Genomic DNA, 18,325 nt, shown 5'->3' with positions numbered 1-18,325 from the left:
TGTCGCTATTACTAAAAATAACCTTTGAATAGTTTAACGTTTAAAATGAAGACGCACTGGTGGATAACTTTTTAAATTGAGGCTACATGATTCGCAATCACAAGGTGAATCCTGATCATATAGCTTTTCAACCCTCCCACTAAGAAAACTCTTTCCTGTGAAAACGAAGGAGATGCAGAGGTAACATTCCTTCCTCTTCCTATGACCGTAAAAACGTTGTCGGCATCGTTATTGTTATGACTAAGTTTGGAGTCCCCGAAATTGTACATTAAAGATGTATGTTACTGCAAAGCTTCTTATGTCGTGTAATTTCGATTATTAGGTTTTTATATACTGAAGAAATTATGGTGTAAAGAAAAGATGTATACTATGTACTTGTATGTACTTCAAATAAGCGTGAAAAGCGTGTCTAAAATAAAGAACTATTTTCGCAGATCCTCTGACAATGACCTAATTTGCACCACTTATCATAAAACCAACATCATTCCACAGCACTCATGTGAGTTTCGTCAGCAGTTTGGAAGCAATTTTCGATTCGCCTGTTGCCCAAGGCGTCCATCCGGCAAGAAGTCTTTCAAAAGCACTCAGCGTTTGTAATGAACAAGTGGTTCACCAGAAGTCGAGGCGGCACTCTTGACACCCGTCAAGAGGGCCCCCAAGTACTACATCATATCATCAGAGTAGTGTATCGCAATGACTAGACGATGATATGCCGTTGATTTTGTTGGCAGGCACTGTGACAGCTTCATCGATCATTTGACGCGCTTGGATAGGAATTCGACAAAACAAACTGTGGTTCTGTTTTTCGAGCAAATGCATTCAAGAGCTCAAATATTGGATGCGGTATAACCGATTCCGTTTGTTGATTTTATCGCAAACTAAAAGGGCGGGCGCGCGCGCAACAACTCGGCTTACTATTATAACCAATTTACATCATTGCGGTTGAGAGCTTTCGGAACTCAGCTGAAACTAAAACTTGTGGCAACGAGGTATTTTCAAATCGTTTGATGAAAGCATTACTCGGTGCAATATCGGTTTTAATATTATGACCGGTAAGCATACCGTGGAGTATAGTGGGGCAAAAGTTTGAATTCTAGTTTTTTCTCCTATGACACTTTTTGTGTTGACACATTGTTTAAAAACATTACCTATATGTAACTTTTCATTCATTTTTTTATTGTTTATCAAAATTCAGGTAGCTTTTAGTTCGTCACACATTGAAAAATAGTTACAAAACAGCGGAGATTTAGCTATCTGAAGTTGACCATTTTGTATGAGAAAATGGCCACTAAAGGTCGAATATTTGCACCACCTTTATTTAATCAAATGCAACTCGACACTATGTTCGATATGCATTTAATCAACATTCCATATCTCTCACACTGCAGACTGGAAGTGGAATGGGTTTCCAGTTTCTCATAATTATCCAGCCTTTTAATGCAGCTAAATGAGATTCTTCTATAAAACGGTTTCGTCTATCAGTTCTTGGACCTCGCATAGTGAGAACTATTCTCACATTAGTAACCCCTCCCGCGCCTGTCTGAGAATTCAACTGATTGCGTGCATCGACGTCGGTATCAAGTGGCGCGAAAGCACGCATTAAATGCAGCGATCGTACCGTGCTCGCTAGGGTGGGTCTTTTTAAGAATGCATTAGAATATTTAATTTGGAATGGTGTTCTTTTGTGCAGAAGGGATCGATCATTTATATTTAAAAAAGATAGAAGATAGAGAAAAGAAGACAGAAGATAGAAGATAGAAAAGAGAAGATAGTAGAAAAGAATAGAGGAAGATAGGCAGATAGGAAGATATGCAGATAGGAAGATAGGAAGATAGAAAGATAGGAAGATGGAAAGATAGGAAGATAGTAAGATAGTAAAATATGAAGATAGGAAGATAGGAAGATAAGAAGCTAGGAAGATAGAAAGATAGGAAGATGGCAGGTGGGAAGATGGGAAGATAGGAAGATAGGAAAATAGGAAGACAGGAAGACAGGAAGACAGGAAGATAGAAAGATAGAAGATAGCAGAGTGGCTCGATGTCTTCTCTTCTTCTTTCTGGCGTTACGTCCCCACTGGGACAGGGACTAAGCTGAGAAGTGTTCGAATGAGCACTTCCACAGTTATTAACTGAGAGCTTACTATGCCAATGACCAGTTTTGCATGTGTATATCGTGTGGCAGGTACGAAGATACTCTATGCCCTGGGAAGTCGAGAAAATTTCCAACCCGAAAAGATCCTCGACCGGTGGGATTCCAACCCACGACCCTCAGCTTGGTCTTGCTGAATAGCTGCGCGTTTATCGCTACGGTTATCTGGGCCCCCGATGTCTCTATTAATGCTTAAAATTTACCGTTTTTTACATATAATAGGAACTGCGATACCATTCGGATCATTCTGTACCACACCATTGCTGTTCATACTATCACCAGTGCTTTGGTGGCGATAGACTATGAATATCACTGATAGGTTAAGATGAGCCTTAAATTAATCAAACAAAATGGCAATTCAACAGTTAGACAATGCTGCGGACGGTTTGAAACCATATGATGGTCACTGAAAAACACTAAAAGTTTGTACTATTACCACAGTGATTCTGATCTAGAGAACGAAGTCGCATCATTGTTGTTGGTTGTCAAGTCAAAGAGATATTGATAGCTAGAAAGTGATATTGATAGCATTAGTATAACAGCCATCAGCAAATATGACTGATTCGTGCAACTCTGGAAGATAGAAGAACGTTTGTGATGCAGAAACATTCTTTTCCAAATGGAACCATCCTACTCAATTCACGTTATAAATGTGAGAAGATTATGGCGAGAGAACGCTCGTTAAGTTCGAGTGGTGGAGAACACAAAACAAACCGGCAGTCAAATCTGATCTCGAAAACGCATTAAAAAAGCATAATCCAATCAGAATGAGTAATTTTCGGATTCATTAATGACTCCGGTGGCATCGAAACAATCCAACGTCGTTCGAATAACGGAGAGAGAGTAGAGTGGAAAAGCTGATAAACTATGTCGAACTGCGCCACCACAAATGCATCGATAAAAAGGCCGCGACGGCGCAACTCGTGAGATGACAAATTTTTATACGCGTTGAGAGCACAATCAACGCAGTAGACAAACATGGCTCGGAATGCAGTCAGATTCGGTTTTGATTCGATGGAATGCATCGCTTTTGGATTGGGGCACTAGAATGCTCGGCTGCATGGATGGGATAGATTTGAATAATCAATGAACGGTTATCGGTGCATTTTTTCTATACTGTTGGAATGAAAATATGTGAAAAATTTGAAATATGATCACAGATGGAAACATATGCTGATTGGATCACTAATTTCGTTGTGGACAGGTTGAATTTTTCAAAATTATAGCGGCAACGTTATATGGTGTAGACATCGAGTCGCAAGAAAACCAAGCAGGACCAATTTTTTCACAATTCAAACAACGACTTGAATACTACATTGCACATTGGTTCCAAAGCCATATCTAGGAAGACAAGAATAATTGCGCGTAAGCCATCAATTTTAAATACATGGTGTCTTCGGCAAAGTTTCTCCATATTTTTCAGACATTTTTTTCAGTGATGTGAAATTAGGGTGGCCCACATGGTTTACGAGATCAGAATATAAACTTTTTTGCTGACGCATTTAGGGCTATACAATGTTCTACAATGTTTTAGAACAATTTAGTTGGAGCAACTTTGTCGAAGAACCCAAATTTTTATCTCTTATCTAAACAAATAAGTTAGGGTGGTACTGAAAAATCAGATTTTTCTTGATAACTTTTTGTACGATAATTTCTCGCAAAAACTTTGTTCCAAACACTTTTGAAACTTTTGATTGCGCAACTTTTTGTCGAAGAAACTATTGGTCCATCTCTGATAATTGCAGAGTTATCAGAGATTTTCTTTTAAAAAAATAGTTGTTTTCAAATGCCGATATCTCTGACAAGCGCAAACGAATTCTTAATCTTTCGTCGCCATTGGAAAGATAATAGGGCGGTTTTTGTTTGAAGAGATCAACCAAATTTTGAAAATAATATGTTTTTAAACAAAAATCGTCCATAACTTGAAAAACAATCGAGATAACTCTTTGCTGTCTTCATCAAAAATGTGCAAAATTAAATATTCTGAGGTTGAAGTTGTTCAGTAAATTTAAAGCGATTTTAGGCAGTATTGTTTGGTAAAACATTTAGATTTTAATATATTGAAAGCAAAAAATTTTTTTTATTGTATTATATCATGTTCTACAAAGTTTTATATCAAGTCTTAGTGAACATGTTCATAGAAACATGCCTCGTTATAAATATTTGTATTCAAGGAATAGTTCATTTTGAAAGTTGTGTTTTTTTTCAACAAATGCTTAATTCTAATTACTTTTAAATTGTTCAAAAGGTTTGAACTAGTTTCTCGCAGGGTAAATTTCAATTTATTTCTGACATGAATATCAAACTTCAGGAAAATTGAAGCAGGAACATGTGATGCAAGGAGGGTTGTTAAACGTCATGAATGTCGTCCTTATGCGTGGAAAAAGTCTTCGGAAAATATTTTATTTTTGCAATTTCTCATCGTAATAGGCTTTTTTATCACGCCAATCTGTCAAACTGAAATCAGTTACATAATGGATATTACGTAACGCTTTTCCGTTAAGTAACTCTTTTGAGTTTCGTAATGCATAATTACCCAAATAATGCAAAATGTTTATGTGGAGGAGGGTTGCCACATATTATAATTTTGAACATCAAATCTCGATGATTTTTGCAAATTCAAATGATTGTCATTGCAAGCAGAAAAAGATAACTTACCATGTCTCAAAAATAGTTCTTTTTATCGGACCTGACCCAGTGACCCATCGGAATATCCTCGGCCTCAGGAATATTCCCGAGTTCCTCTGGACACTTTGAAAAACAGGACATGTGTGCCAATATACTGACAAGCAAATATTTGAATCCGTCAAGTATTTGCTGAGCGTTGCTGAGGGTTTTAGTATTTTTGCTTTCACTCAGCACTATACGGGTTAATCTGTATCGTTTTTGATCATTAATGATCTGGTTTGGGAGATATTCGGAAATTTCTTGAGGGACCGACGGATAGCCGTCGCTTTTAAAAACAATACTTTGATTATGGTCTGTTTTGGTGCCGTTTTTTGAGTACAGAGCATTTATGATTATAGTATCACTCGAGCCGCATACATTACATATTGCTGTGTGCATTTGAAGTGCAATTCCGCACTAAATGTCCTTCAAATGGTAAGACGAAATAATCAAAGGACACTTTGCAACGATTACACACATCACCGCCAACCTAGCACAGAAAAGCTTACTTTGACATCGGATTGCCTGTGGAAAATCTTACCGCGTTTGGTGTTCCCGCATTTGATATTTGCGTTTCAAACGCACACAGCAATATAAACTTCAAAAACATCACTTTTAAACTTCTTGGAAAAAAGTTAAGCGTTTTGTGTGATATTTTAAAGGAGATACTCCTGAAAACCTGACGTTGTGTAGTTGTTATTTTATAAAGTTGATGAGTTTATTTTCTAATAAAAAAATGAAGGTCAAAGATTTGTTTATGGGAAGTATCGTTCCCCTAAGAATCATATGGCTATCTTCAAAATGAGCTGATCATATGTATGTTCTTTAAATTAATATTAATTTTTTTTTTTTTTGAATTTAAAACCATTCCAAATTTTAAAAAAATATCGTGGAACATTTTTTTTTTTTTATTTTTTTTGCCAAAATGTAATGCTTTGGGAAGAGGGTTTCTACTGGAAATATCATTTATTGCCCTCACAATAACACTGTTCGACAAAAAAACGCGGTTATATGGGTCTTGAAGTGTATGAAAAGTGTAGAAAGAGGCCGTTTTCAAATGATTTGCATTAGTTTCTGACAAAGTTTGAAAATTTTGCATTTTTCATCAAAAAAAGCGTAATAAGCAAAATATCAATATATTTTCAAATTCAATTATTCAACCATTGAATAAGTCAGATCAATATTTTTTAGCACTAGATCGCTTCAGAGAAACGTGCACCATTTCAGAAGAATATTGGCATCATTTTTATATATAAATTTGGAATGTTAACGATCATTAAACAAGCATATGAGGATGTGCACCATATAAATACTACTTATTTTTCTATTCCACACATCTGGTGCATTATATAATAATTATTATAGGTTCAAGAAGACGCTTGATTAGGATTTAATTTTTTGCTCCATTTTATAAAGCAATGAGCAATGCACCCCAATAACATTTGAGTTCAACAAGGATACGACTACGGAAAGTTTATGTGTCTGTGATGTGATGTGATGTGAATATATGGGCTGGTTGGTCTAATAAACTCTCAGCAGAAATACAAAATTTATATAGGTTGGACACTGACATGTAAGTGGTCTTACATGCGCTAGTCGGTTTATCAGGAGACGATGTCTGTAAAAAAATGTGGGCCGAAGTGTGCACTTGTACCTTGTATAAGTGGATGGATTTATGTTTAAACGAGGTTTAATAATCAGAAGAAGTGTTCGAAACTTAGATTTTTATTTCAATTTTAATCTGATTTCGATTTCTTAACTAAACAATTGAATTTGAAATGGAGAGTTCTGTTTGATCTTTCGACCTTGACGCTTGCTCCTACGTGGGTTAGCGACGAAGGCAGGATCAAACATGTCGCGCGTCGGTCTAGTATGTGAAAAAGTGGCGTGATCAGTTAGAGTAAATGAAAAGAGGCACGATCGGTTAGTTCTGTCTGATGTTTCGACCTTGACGCTTGCTCCTACGGGGGCCAGCGACGAGGGCAGGATCAAACATGTCGCGCGTCGGTCTATTAAGTGAAAATGTGGCGTGATCGGTTAGTTCTTTTTGATCCTTTGACCTTGACGCTTGCTGCTGAGCAGTGCGTCAAGAAAGCCAAGTTTTTTTTCCTTTTCGGGTCGCGCGCTTTTTCTTTTTTTTTTTTTTTTTTTTTTTTTTTTCCTGAGTGCTTTTATATAGCCGAGCAAACGATTATTTATGTTTCACATTTTTTTTTTTATTTTCAGAACACCCCTTTTTACCTTTATTTTTGTAATTAAAAAAAAAACTTTAAATGGTTCGACACTACAAGTGTAGACTTGCGAAAAGTTCACTTTATTCAACAAACATTGGATGGTTCGCCACTGTAAGTGTCGGCATAAGAATAAGAGTGTTCTATGACGTTCCAACCAATCAAATTTTTTGTTTCTTTTCAAATAAGTAAAATATAATAACACATGCTTTCGTCCTGACAGCTGTAGGAATGTTACATTTAGGTATTTGTTCAACAAACTTTGAATGGTTCGTCACCTCAAGCGTCGGCATAATTTTCCACTACATAGAAATTGTTCATATCAAATGAAAATTTTATATTTACAAATAAGCATGTATATATCTCACAAATCATTATTTATCATGGTCTAATCGCTTATCAAAGTGAATCCTGTGATCCAACGATCCTTCCCATTAACAAACATCCCTCCCAGTAACCTTTGTGAAGATGCAGAGGCAAACACGGTCTCCAAAAAGCAAAGGTTACACACTAACATTCCTTCCCCCAATCTCACCTGACTGCAAGGACGTGGCCGGCGCCGTTATTGACCCTGTATTAATAGAGGCACTGAATTATGCACATTGAAGAAGATTATGGCCAATCCCAGCCAAACTTCTAGTTGATTCTTTGTGCATTTTCACTGACTTCGGTCAATCACGGAATAGCAACCATTGATATGTGTAGTCAGTCTAAGCTAAGCTAAGCTAAGCTAAGACGATGTCTGTAAAAAAAATGTGATAACATTGTTATTTGCAATTTCTAAATATTTCGATAGGTACTCATTAATAATTGTTTACTTATCGTGACATTCATTTTCCTCGGAATATCCCTAGGAAAATTACAGAATAACATAAAATAGCAACAAATAATTTAGTAATCATCATTATCACATTTTTTGCGAAAGCCGCTCAGGCAGGCATGATCTATTTTTGATTCAGTCTGTGCACAATACTAATCATTTGTAAAAATTGATTTAGTGGTAACATGCCTGCTTCTTACTTGTAAGATGAAACAATTTTTGGTTAAACCATTTCCGATATTTTTTTGTTTTTCGGTTCTTAATTTCACATGTTTTTTGGCAATTTTTATCAAACTTTCAGTTTTGAGATTTGGAATGAATTTCACAAATAATTGCGATATATTCAAAATGAGTAAAACACTTGTTTTTCTATGTCTTCTTGTTTAAAGAAAGAAAATTAGAAATTACGTGAAGTTTCGCAAAATTGTTTATCACAAATGTATGGATAAATTGTTTCTTCACTTAATTGAAAAACATATTTACTCGTTTCGAGGATATGGGAATGGGGGCTCATAAATGGACACGTTTGTCCTTATATGGGAGACGAGTTTAAAATTAACCTTAATGGTCGACTTCTTTATGTTTCCAATATACTTACAACTAAACCCATTTGAAGAAAACATCCCATTGAACATGAAACTAACGCTCCATTTGAAAGTTTGATTAAAATTGCCGAAAAATTTGTAAAATGTAGAACCAACAAAAAAATCGGAAATGGTTTAACCAGAAATTGTATCATCTTACAAGTAAGAAGTAGGCATGTTACCACTAAATCAGTCTTCACAAATGATTAGTATTGTGCGCAAACTGAATCAAAAAGATCTCATGCCTGCCTGAGTGGCTGTCAAATGTTGTCACAAAAAATGTTGAAATGTTGATTACTGCATTATTGGTTGCTATTTTACGTTAGTCTGTAATTTCTAGGGATATTCTGATAACAAATGGACCTCACGATAGGTAATCTATTCTTAATGAGTACCTTTAAAAATCTTTGGAAATCGCAAATAACATTATTATGACATTTTTCACAGACTTCGCCATCGGCTCCTGATAAACCGACTAGCTCATGTAAGACCACTTACATGTCAGTGTCCAACCTAATTTTGTATTACTGCTGAGAGTTTATTAGACCAAACAACCCATATAAACATAACAGACACATCAATTCCCTTATTCGTATCCTTGTTGAAATCAAATTTTACTGGATTGCATTGCTCATTGCTTTATAAAATGGAGCAAAAAATTAAATCCTAATCAAGCGTCATCTTGAACCTATAATAATTATTATATAATGAAGCAGATGTGTGGAATAGAAAAATAAGTAGTATTTATATGGTGCACATCCTCATATGCTTGTTTAATGATCGTTAACATTCCAAATTCATATATAAAAATGATGCCAATATTCTTCTGAAATGGTGCACGTTTCCCTGAAGCGATCTAGGGCTAAAAAATATTGATTTGACTAATTCAATGGTTGAATAATTGAATTTGAAAATATATTGATATTTTGCTTATTACGCTTTTTTTGATGAAAAATGCAAAATTTTCAAACTTTGTCAAAAACTAATCCAGGGGTGCTGCAAATCATTTGAAAACGGCCTTTTTCTACACTTTTCATGCACTTCAAGACCCATATAACCGCGTCCCTGATCCAGCCAAAAAAAAATTTTTTGTCGACCAGTGTAAGTAAATAATAAGTGAATGATACTTTCGGCAACATTCAATGTTTGAGTGCCTATATACTAGTCAATAATTTAAACTCGTGGAAAACAATTTGATTTCAATCCTTGTTTTGGATATTAGGACATTTCGGAGGAATTTTGTCTTATTGCAAATGAGATGAAATCAGAATACAGTTTTATCTCAAATTCCGAAAACTAGACTTACTGTTTAATTTTACAACACAAGTCCTCAATATTTGAAAGTGTTGAAAATGTTAGTTTAAGCATTTAAAATTATTACTGTTTGGAGTAAGAGTCATGCCTGCTCAAAGCCACTGAATCAAAATTTGTGCTTTTCGTTAATAATGCTATTTTTGACACAAGAATTTCCTTACGAAGTGAAACGAAACGTTAAAAGTGCCTCTAATTGCCATGTAAGTACATTATGTCGCTGAAATGACACCTGTTACACGGCTTATGTGGTAGTTCAAATACCATCATTTCTTGTGCTTCTCTTGATCGCTTCCTTAGCCGAGTGGTTAAAGTCCGCAGTAACAAAGCAAAGCCATGCTGAAGGTGTCTGGGTTCAATTATCGGTCGGTGCAGGATCTTTTCTTGACTTCTCTGGACAAAGAGTATCATGGTACCGCCAAACGGTATACGAATGCGAAAATGATAACTTTGGTAAATAAAGCTCCCAGTTAATAACTGTCGAAGTGCTCATAAGAACATTAAGCTGAGAAACAGGATCTGCCCCAGTGAGGACGTTAGCCAAGAAGAAGAAAAAGAAGAAGAAGTTAGTTTCGGGGAAATGAGAAACTTTCAGTTTTACCGAGGATTTCGCAATTGCTTGTAGCTTTCCTCACAAGACATTTTCCAAACACAAAATAATGGACGTCTGGGAATCCAGAAAGAATGATATTGAACTGCACTCCCGTGCTAAAGTTTGGGTTCACCCCCTTAAAAACATACAAAAGTGTTTTGTCCATATCTCTGTGATAACACCTCCAATTGAATAGAGAGATTTCGAAAGGCAATAAGTTATTCTTACCTCGTTTGTATTTTTCCAAAACATTCTTTGAATTTTGTATACTAAACGTGTCATTAGAATCGTAATCTTATATTCTTCGAAGAGCACTCCCGAATTTTGGGCGGAAAAATCTGAAAAGTATTTAAAATCAATGAAACAGTCATTCAAGTCATCGTGCAAAAGTTCGTGTATAGTTTTGGAAAACACTCACAAAAAGAAAGGTTTTTCGTGAAATTCAATGAAAAGCAAACCAAGTCAATTTGTCCATTGTTGATTTTTCACGCATAACTGTCCCGTTGTTGTATTTCTACGCATAATTATCACGCCATACAATTTGCAGCGCTAATCTCGAACAAAATATTCAGTTCGCAGTTTTTAACTGGCGGTGGTTTGGAGAAACCGTTTTGAATATCTTCTTCGTACGTTGGCTTTACATACTATGTTTTTGTATTTTCGAAGTGCTTTAATATTTTCAATTGCATGACGTCAAATTTGATCAAAATTTTCAATTTCAAAATATTAATTCCGTTTGGCAACGAATGTCCAGGGTCGATCGCAAAAATATTATAGTTTCCTGAACCGAGTTCATCGTTTCGAAAATTACGTTCGGATTATTACGGGGAATACTGAGGTAATCCCACTTAAAGGATCATTTATCACTTCTACTTCGAGTCCATGGCTTGCGGCACATCAAACTTCATGATCTAGCAAACCAAGTAGCGGAATTTGGGGCAAGTGTGCCATAGGGGCAAGTGTGCCACCCCTGATTTTTGTAAAAACTACAAGCTATATGTTTTATTTGAGCTTAACAATATGTTCCCTTATAGTCCATAATACAATGGTCAAAATATGACGCAAATTGCTCTATTTTTCACGTATTTACATCGATTTTTGTGAAAACCATAAAATTTCAGTGATTTTTTATAAGATTTCGTCGTTTCTAAATAGCATGGTGAGAGGTAAATTAATAACGAATTTTTCAAACGTACTATACATTGTGAAGCTATACAAATGTGTAAGTTATTGTGGCATTTGAACGAAAAAAATATTTAGTTTTACATACAAAATCCATGTTGGTTGAAATCTATACTTTTTGGGGCAAGTGTGCCACCTATTTGGTAAACAAAAATGGTTGGGGTGAAATTCATAAAAATGTAAACATCATCAACAAAATCATGATAATGAACCAAAATGAGGCACCAGTAGTGGTTTTTTAAGTGTAGAAAAGGAATAGCGAACATTTTTGCTCCCACAATTATTTTTTTCTCCAAATATTCGATAATAACATGGTTTTAGGCGTTTTAAGAACTATTTTACTTATTTTCATCAATATTTTATCTTTATTTAGTGCTGATCTAGTGTAATATTATACAGATCCTCCATAATGAAAGAGTAATTCATATATCGCATTGAATGGAGACAAAAAAACCGATTTTAGTTATCCGAATTGACTAGTAGAGAGTTCCACATGTGATGAACCTTGTTATAAAGCATCCCCTCATGACGGTAAACCTAAAAATATTTTTAAAATTGTCAATTAGGCTCTGCTTTGTTAGCAATATTTACAGGAAATAATGAAAATTTCATTACAAATAGAATTACATGAAAGTTCATTCGATGGCCGTCTTGCCCCATAAGGGTGGCACACTTGCCCCATAGTGTTGAAAATCAGGGTATTTTGGATAATATTTGAGGAGCTCCAAAACTAATACTTTTTGAAATTATATTCTTTTTAAATGGCACAGTGCTTATGAAAAGATGTGAAACTAACATCGTGAGGCTGAATTGGCGGGTTTTTTAAGCTTTAGACAAAGTTAGAGAACAATTTGCTTAAGGTGGCACACTTGCCCCAAATCCCGCTACAGGAAAAAAAAAATAAACATAAAAAAATAGATGGTTTAGACACATGCTGGGTAGTTCCGAGTACCCTGGCTTCCTGGAGGATACCAGGATAACGACATGTCAATCTGCATGAATATGTAAATCAAGTCCAAAGATATGGTTTAAACGTATTTGGATGACTTCATCACATGCCGGATTTATTTGGCTACCCAGTTCCCCAGGTGTAGGGCCATTATATCGGCGGTCCTGAGGCCTATCTTGCACCATATTAAACTTCATGAATTAGAAAATCAAGTCTAAAGAAAAATATATTGGCGGATCTAAAACTTAGTTTGCAGCATGATTTTGCAAAAGAAGAACAAAGAAAGAATAGATCCTGTGAAGATTTGTGTCGGTAAATTTCGAGTTAAATAGTTACACCGCAGAACTACTTTGAAAATGCAGATAAGTCATGTCAGCAGCTGTTAAAATCGATAATCCAATTTATCACCTTTACAAAATCTTATGAGCTCTCTAACTTACTCATCTACTCTTGCTTTCACTAACTTATACATTTTCTCAGTATCTTACATACAGAATACATTAGGGGTATTCACTTAAACTTGCGTAAAATGAAATCCTGCGTAACTTTGGCAATCAAACATTTCAAATAAAACATTCCTCGTCTGCTTCAATAGAATGTCAAATCAAAGAAATACAATCTAGTTATCCATTATAAACTTCAAACAGTCGTCCAAGGTTTGTTGTTTGAACTCAAAATTGTATTTTATCGTAGGAGGATAATTTTTCAGAACTGCTGTTTATGTATTCATTATTCATTCAAATAATCTGAAACCAACTTAAGAAACAGCAATTAATGAGAGCCAGTGCACTGTTTGTGGTCATTCAGGATATTTTTCCTTGTATCGTGTAAAAGGAAATGTCCATGATCTTCATATGTGCATGACTTGGGGGAGTAATGGTATGGGAATACGTGAAGATGGGAATACTAGTGGGACCTATATGACAAAGCCAAATAGGTGCAGTTTCTATCTCACATGCTACAACAAGCCATGTACCCAGTGTACCCGGTTCAACTACCTTCACTAGACACGAGACCAACGTAAACGGAAACTACGTAAACGTAGAATGGCCAACATGTGATTTTATTTCCAAGTGTACACTTAAGTTCGCCCAGAATCTTCTATTTCAAACTCTATTCTTTACAATTTCCTGCAGTAGAAAGGTAAAACTTTGGGTTTTCAGTCTTTTCCGTTACATAATATTTGTATTTGTTTGGAATTCCCATAGTGACACACTGCCATTACCAAAGCATACTTCGATTGATTTTGAACATGCTGAAAGGTTTCATTGATTATTTATGCAGGTTCATGAAACATTTCATATAACCAGTTTAGCATGACTTACGCAGTGATTCACGCTCTTAAGTGAATACCCTTATTGTTTTTCATCCCAAAGTATAAAATCGTATTTTTTTTTTTGCTTCCCATATGTAGCTCCGTTTGGTACATGTTACTTGAGCCTTCATTAATTGCCTCAACGTATAGGGTAAGTGTTCCCTTAGTTGTGGGTGTTCCTATAGTTGCAGTAGTGCCGTTTCCACTGATTTTAATACATTAGCCACAGAACCGACACTTCCAATCGACGTTTTGGCTTGTTGATGCACGGAATAGTTGAAAAGAGCATTCAAATTGCTTCAAAACTGATGAAATATCACTAAAATTGCTAAAAATTTTCTTGATTGTACCAATAGTTGCGGTAAAGTGTTCCTATAGTGGAGGATTCCATAAGAAAACAACGGATACCGCAACTATAGGAACACAAATTAAAAAAATACCGCAACTAAAGGAACAGTATACCAATAGTGGAGGTACTATTTTTCACTGACATGCCGTGGATTACTACGATGAAATCATTTTGTACATTAATTGCGCTCCTTGAATTTAGGCGGTTAAACGTAGTTCAATCGTACTTAGTACCTCCACTATTGGTACATTTACCCTACATCCTCTACATTCGGTACAATCTAAACTAGTGATTCCCAAAGTGGGCGAATTCGGTCGAGGGGCGAAAATTTGAAAACTTAATTTGGGGGGCGTAAAGGCCAGGAAGAGGGCGAACGTGCTAGTATATGAGAAATTGAAAACAATTACTCATAACATTTGTAGAAGACACTCTTTTTAATAAAAGATTATACTGTTATCCCATGTGCTGTTATGCATTTGAATGATAATTAATGCTACAACTCTCTCTGTTTATATCTCTGGGTTTGCTAATTTTCAAATCATTTAAGGCAAAACTTGACGATTGCCAAAGACAGAATGTTTGAGTAACGCATTCAGGTTTTTTCGTACATTTTGTGAATTATAAAATATGAATCAATGACTGTAAGTTGCCACAAAGATAACGTAGAGCTTAATAATTTGTTCACACAGTTTTTGTTTGTTTTTTTTTCAAAATAAACACTTTAAACGAAGCATAAACAAATATTTCAAAAGGGAAAAACATATCTTTATTTAAGAAATTTGCAGCCCGGGGCTGGCTCTGTACAAAAAAAAAACTATTTTTTATAAAATTCTTCTTGGGAAATTTTAAAATTAGGCAGCAGATACTTTCATTATAGGTATCTGTTTTTTCACGCACACTTTTATTGATATTACTTATTTTAAAATTTCTAAAAGTAAAAAAATATAAGTTTTTCAGAGTTGAAAAAAAATTACCTTTTCTACAATATGTATCAATGAAATAGAAGTAGAAAAACTTTTAGGATTTTCATACATTTTTTTTAAGTTTTGGAAAGCATAAAAAACGTTTTCAGGATCGTCAATCATTAATCTAAAATTTTGGAAATGTATTCCAACAATCTCAAAACAACATGTAATTGAAAACGGAACATTATGAATCTATATAAGATTCATAAAGCAAGAAGTGAACTAAAACTGTATCGATGGTCGCAGTTTAGTGAAAACTGATTCAGATGCCAGTAATGGTATTGTTTGAACCAATTTGAATAGTGACACCCTAACGTTCAGCATAACATGTTCTACAGCCTCACAGTTTGCTCAGAGCACTCTCTCATTATCAGTCGGTTTCTCATCAACCCGAACAGATCATATCGCATATAGGCGCACACGATAGATTCTAAACTAGTAGCAGTTAGTTTTCTTCCAATCGACCGTGCGCGCAGACCCATTTTTTATTCTATTGCGACCGCTTTTTAAGAAGCAATAAATATCTCTTCGGTTCTACAGTGCCGACTTATTACTTTAAAATAAAGTGTCGTTAAATTACCTAATTCAGTGTCCCGTTCAGTCTATGTTCCGAAATCCGAGTACAGTTAGATTCCGTCGAAACAGGTATTCCATGACTCTTTTATAAATATGCAAGTGCAGAATATTTTTTGACGTTTCAGGCCAAGTGATTCTCATGGTTTCAAGAAAATGTACTTCAAGCATGCATAATAAGAAGGTACTTGTATTATTTCCTCTAGTATTTGAACTTACCTATTTAAAAAAATCCGTTTCAAATTATCATCAAAAAAGATCAAAATTGATGGAGTCCTTGAATTACCTGTACAAAGCCAAAATTAGGGAGTAGTCCAGTTTGTTTGAACGCTGACCATATTTGCCTGAATTGATATTTGATATTGTGATCAATTTATGTAGATCAGAATCTCAACACAGTATAGCGGTTATATAATAGAAAAATATAAATTTACGCATCAGGGGGGCGATTCCAAAATGTTCTGATCTCAAGGGGGCGAAAGTCAAAAAAGTTTGGGAAACACTGGTCTAAACGTAACCACGGTTATCTACAGCAGTATGCTCAGCACATGATTGGTCACTACTATCAGTGGAACTTTTACGCATAGAAATTTACTGAAAGCATGGGCATAAGCATAAATGATCACTTCGTTGCACTCCGTGTTTGACCAGAACAATCGAAGTTGCAAAGAGATTCAATGAATTGGACTTGGGATTAGCTAACCATTCTCAATGTGCAGATATCGAGAGTTCAAACTTTAAAAGTCAATAACGACGCCGGCCACGCCTAATGCGGTCATCGGGGAAGGGAAGGAATGTTAGTTAGACGACCATTGTTACTAGAGACCGAATATACCTCTGTATCTCCACAGTTGTTATGGAAAGGATGTTGGATTAGTGGGAATAGGAAAAAAATCATTATAAAGTTGCGCCTTCGGCTTCGCGTTATTACATGGATACGCATTGCACGCCAAACGAGTGTGCTTCTGGTCCGCTTCGCTCGCTCTCGCAGGAGACACAATTGATGGACCAAACACTATTCTAACAGTCCCACTTTGAATTTTATACCATAATACACACTCTTGATACTAATGAACATGCTATTCTTTATACTGTTGCAAAGATTTAATTTTAATTTATCACCCAACCTAAGATCAAGGTTAGCATGTCGAACTCAAATTGCCGAACTAATTCAGTGATCTTTTTAGGTCTTGCTTAGTCACTTGTGTTACTTTGTGACCCGTTGTGGTAAGAAGCTATAGGCTCTCCTTTCACTTATGAGTTCTGCAAAGCCGCTTGAGGAACGTTATTAGAATGGAGGTATATACCCTCTTTCATCTTCAATAAATCCCACCCCTATTTCCTCCCGTTTACCTCTCATCCCAACAGGTATGATAAGGTACCCCGGGGCAAGTGAGAATCCGGGGTAAGTGGGGCGTTTCGTCATAGCTCAACTAGGAAAAGTTTTTCATGGGGGTATTCTTCTAGAAAGTTAAAGATACAATGACAAGGAATGTATGTAGTACTAAACATATTGTTATTTTTATTACCATGTGGTTCATGTAACAGTTGTCAGTTCAGCGCCATTTTCAACTTGCATGACAAATTGTGACACGTTTCACGTCTTGCCTTGACTCGCAAAAAAATAAATGTGTTTTAAATCGAATTTCCATCGGTAAGCTATAATTTTTAGTATTATTACAAGCTGCTAACGATAAACCAGTAAGGGGATTCACTTAACAGCGTAAACCACTGCGTAAGTCATACTAAATTGATTATTTAAACATTTCATATACTGTCAATGAAACGTTTCAGAATCTTGAAATTCAATGGTTAATCAATCAAAGAGCGCCTTGATTTATCTGACAAATGGTAACGAGAAAACTCCAAACAATCAATAATTATCCTTATTTTTCTTATGAACGGTTGCGAAAAATTGCTGAGAATTAAAGGAAGGACATTAGAAAACTGGGGCAAATAATGATAACCAATAGGAAAAACTAAGTAATTTTGAAATATGTACAGCGCATTACCATGTGGAGTATTCGTTGTCTATAAAGTGTCCATTAACTTTGGTCCAGAGTTTTGTTAACGTAGTTCAACCGTGAACATGTAACCTCCGTGAATAAGTGTATGGAACGAGGTTTGGTTTTATAATTGTCTAAGAGGTTAGGTTAGGTTGACACGTCAAATAGCGTTTGAAGGCGAAATGCAGATCGGGCTGTCTCTTCCCAACAGATTACAACGAAACATTAGAAATTGGGTTTCAGTTTTTTCAGCTGTAATATGCTTGAGAGTGACTTGTTCAACTCTCAATTCATAAAAATGTTTGTTTGGATGAGTGAAAATGTCCGATGATCCGGAGCTAGCTGCAAGTGCCCTTCGAATTATTTCTGAAGGTCATTTGGTCAAACCATACTGCACATCCAACTTGGTCGTTTCTGGTAAAATTTTGGTGAGCCAACAGTTAATTATTCAAACTCCTCCAGTTTGATAAATAGGCGGGACGATGAGTGCTTGTTTTTAATGATCAGAATTTTCAAAATGAACCTAAAAAGAGAAATCTAAAACATTTTATTGGGTCAGAACAACAACTTTCCAATCGAATGGTTGACGTTCTCAGCGGATAACTAGATCATTAATCTCACATTTGACATTTG

The sequence above is a fragment of the Aedes aegypti genome, chromosome 2 (genome assembly GCF_002204515.2).
Source record: "Aedes aegypti strain LVP_AGWG chromosome 2, AaegL5.0 Primary Assembly, whole genome shotgun sequence".
Classification (NCBI taxonomy): Eukaryota; Metazoa; Arthropoda; class Insecta; order Diptera; family Culicidae; genus Aedes; species Aedes aegypti.
Note: the sequence above shows the minus strand (reverse complement) of the source record.